The 3,670-nt window shown below is 41.8% G+C and overlaps 1 long non-coding RNA gene across 1 annotated transcript; it reads left to right on the top strand.

Annotated features, from left to right (window-relative positions):
* The first annotated feature begins 1,633 nt into the window (after positions 1-1,633).
* LOC123151008 (uncharacterized) lies at positions 1,634-2,233 on the top strand. The gene is made up of 2 exons (XR_006475447.1): positions 1,634-1,743; positions 1,981-2,233. It is a non-coding gene; the product is annotated as an uncharacterized lncRNA (long non-coding RNA).
* Positions 2,234-3,670: the final 1,437 nt, after the last annotated feature.

A 3,670-nucleotide genomic window follows, 5' to 3' on the forward strand; every position in this document is an offset into this window, starting at 1 on the left:
AGAGGCAGGAGTAGTAGGCGAGAATTTTGCGGCGCGCAGCAAGCCGTGAAGTAATAGGTCTGTTACGATTCTATTTTCTTTTCCTAAAATCAATCGATCGATCTACTATTATATGGGCTAAACATCACGTACAGGAAGCCCAACCATGGCATCGGCGGCCCCTTCCTAATCGGGGCCCGGGGCGGCCGCCCCGTCCGCGCCCCCTCAGGACCGGCCCTGGATGCAGCATACGCTAATGGCGGCTGGAATCTATCCTCTCTTTCTTTTTAACAAGGATAACAGACACTAGACTGTGTGATACTCGATCTACGGCGCCGAATCTACTTCACCGAAGGCACACCATCCACATCCAGAATGGTTCAAATGTTCAGTTTTTTCTTTTCCAAAGATGAGAGATTCATGCTAGTATTATTTTTGGTATGACCGTAGCACGGGGTCCTCCACCCACGGGCATGAACGGGCCTGTCATGAAAAGCTCAAGTTGCAGTATTGACTACTATTCACGTTGCTTTTAATTTATTACCTCCACCAAGGAGCATCACGAATATGTTCAGTAATTGGTTAGCTGGGTTGACTCCAAAGCTCAAGGCACAAATTTGGGTCGCGGTGCACACTCTTTGCTGGGCAGTTTGGAATTGCCGCGATGATTTTGTTTTAGGAACATTTACATTTCTGCCATTCCTACTTGACCATTTTCCATTAAATCGTCTAGTTGTAAGTGTGTTGTGTACACCTGCAGCAAATGAATCTAGCTTCTAGTTTCTCTCAGGTATTTTGGTTACGCCAGAAAAACAAAGAGTTGGAATAATCCACGTACAACATTGCCGTGAGAGATATGCAAAACACACGCTGGCAACACCCTACTTCACAGCGCGGCGTCAGATGGAGGTGCAAGTGTTGCGGAGATATTAGAACCACCACCCGATGCCAACCGGAGAAATATCAGGTGTTACCAAGGTTTAGATGCTATCATGATACGGGCTCTTGCGAGCCGTTGGATCTCAGATCAAATGGTTTCCAGGAGTTCTTGAACATTTTATAAAAAGTCATCCAAGAGTCCTAAAATTGCACACAAGCAAAACAACTCCTCAGATGTCGTTGGATTTGAGATCCGACGGTCTACAAGCCCGTATCATGGTAGCATATGAAGTTCAGTATCACCTGAAACTTTCCCGATGCCAACCACAACGACTCCAGAGCCTCTTCCTTCTAAAATGGTAGTAATGGCCTGTAAATAAATATTTCTTCCTTCTAAATTTTTTTATCATATAAATACCCCCCTCCCCCAATAATTTACAATATTCATTTTCTTATCAAATATTGCATTAATTTGAATAGTAAATGAATCAAGTTATAGTGCAAACATTAATCTGCTTCTATATAAGTAACTTCATGCCATGGTACAATGGCAATAATGGCCTGTAATTTAAATATTTCTTCCTTCTAAAATTAATGATCATAAATACCACCCACCAATAATTTACAATATTCATTTTCTTCTCAAATATTGCATTAATTCGAATAGTAAATGAATCAAATTGATAGTGCAAACATTAATTTGCTTCTATATAAGTACTGCCAAAAGAGATCAGTGCAACCCACAGAAAATTCAGAAGAACATCATAAGATAGAGAAAGAAAAAGGAACTGATGGAAATATTCAAGAAGAACACAAGTGGCCAGTGCTTGTTGGCTCTTGTGCTCGTGGCTACTGTCATTTCGTCTTCTGATGCGTTTGGCCCAGGTACATGCATCTCTGACCTAACTATAAGTCACTATGGTTTGCTATGTGATGCTAATTTTCTATGTATTTCACAATGTTGAGTTATATGGATCGTTTTGCATCTGCATAGCTTGCCATGCTGGTTTTTTTTTTTTGCGGATGATAGCTTGCCATGCTGTTTTTTTTTTTGCGGATGATAGCTTGCCATGCTGTTGTCTGGGTATTCTTCTAAACAATATTGTTTTTGTGAACATGCAGAAGGAGGATGCTTCATGCCTTTCGTGGAATGCAATCTGGACTTGTGCAAGCGTAACTGCGACGGTCTAATTCCCTATTGCAAACAGATAGACGGAGTTTCTGCCCAATGTTGTTGCTCTCCCAAGAAACTTAGTGCATCTGTTGATAAGAATAACCGTCCTTGAGATGAATTCCTAAATAGTAATTTGTATGTCATTGATCTTTCATGGATCCAATTCCACCTGATTGAATAAAATTTATCACCATTGAAAAATTATTGCTCCCGAGATATTTATGTATCTTGTGAAATCGTAATGCTTCATTTGGATGTTCATATTCAGACCTCGACATTGATATTGAGACCAATTCTAAATCTTTCTTGGATGTTCATATTGTGGACTTGGCACCTGGTCCACATGTCATACTCTGTCCTCCACAGTATGATTTTTCGTCCTGTTTTCTTCCGGCGGAACCATCCTTGTTGGCAACTGTACAATCAGCATGGAAAAAGAGGGATTGGAAGAAGAGGTGAAATGGGCCACTATCCATCAAGCTGGCTGGCTGGCTAAATCGTGTTGGTTTGTAATAAAAAGATTATGTGTGTGTGTGTGTGTGTTTGATCGATGAACCATATATAACTGAGCTCGATCTGAACAAGAAATGCTATACTGTCAGGAGTGCTTAGTTTAATTACATGGTAATTTGTCATTGCGCCCAAGAGTCTGAGTGGATATATATAATTCTGTGGTGTTGCCACCATCAAGTAGTGCACCGAAGAGTTTGAGACATGTAGCTGTTGCCATTTCGATAGATATATGCATTTAGTGTGTATTCTCCTTGCTAACAAAAAGAAAGAGAGTATAGATAGCTACAGCCAAATATTCAGAGTTGAGAAAACAGAACAAAAGCGGAGGAAGTAAACTACAGCCTACAGACAAAGCAGAGTTGAGAGAAGAGAGCAGAGCAGGGGAAGTTCAGGTTAAGGCCCTGGGCTCTAAAGACCATCAGTGTGCTCTGTGCAGCACTTAACCACGCTTGAGCAACGAGTGCTCCTCAGTTAAGAGATACAGTTCTCCACAAGCAAGCCGAACCTGTAGGAATTTCTTCCCACGCTGTGAATTGCTGCCATCTTTAAGTCCAGAAACCATGCACATTAGAAATCAAGATCCACAGTCATAGCAAGGTAGTACTAGCATCTCATTTGGCATCAACAACATCTATCTCAGAGAATCTCCAATGTTGGGCGCGTCGCTCTTCGCACTTGCCCCAGAGCGGCTTCTAGGAGGCAAACATCCCAAGCTCCGGCATCTCCTGTTCCTCCCATGCCTGCACATAAGTGGCTCGTCTACTTAAAAGAAGCCCTCGGATAGCATTAGAATAGAAAGGTAAATACATCAGTGGTGTTTGAATTTGCTACGAATGTATATTTTACTGCCTGAATTTGCAAAATACATTGAGACCCCGATTGTATTCGGTGTAACTTTATACGGCTGTATTTAGCTTACAGATGTATAATACCAACCACGATTGATTTCCACCCGGATTAAAAACAACCAGCCGAGGCGTGTATCGTAAACCGGCCGATTATGCGCCTAAGTGAGGACACAAGTGTAAACATTACAAGCCCAATACGGTGAAACAACCACCTGGAGCAAGCCGATCAGATGTTTTGTAACCGCAGTGTTTTATGGAGGGAAAACGATAATCCAAG

Source organism: Triticum aestivum, chromosome 7A (genome assembly GCF_018294505.1).
Source record: "Triticum aestivum cultivar Chinese Spring chromosome 7A, IWGSC CS RefSeq v2.1, whole genome shotgun sequence".
Lineage (NCBI taxonomy): Eukaryota > Viridiplantae > Streptophyta > Magnoliopsida > Poales > Poaceae > Triticum > Triticum aestivum.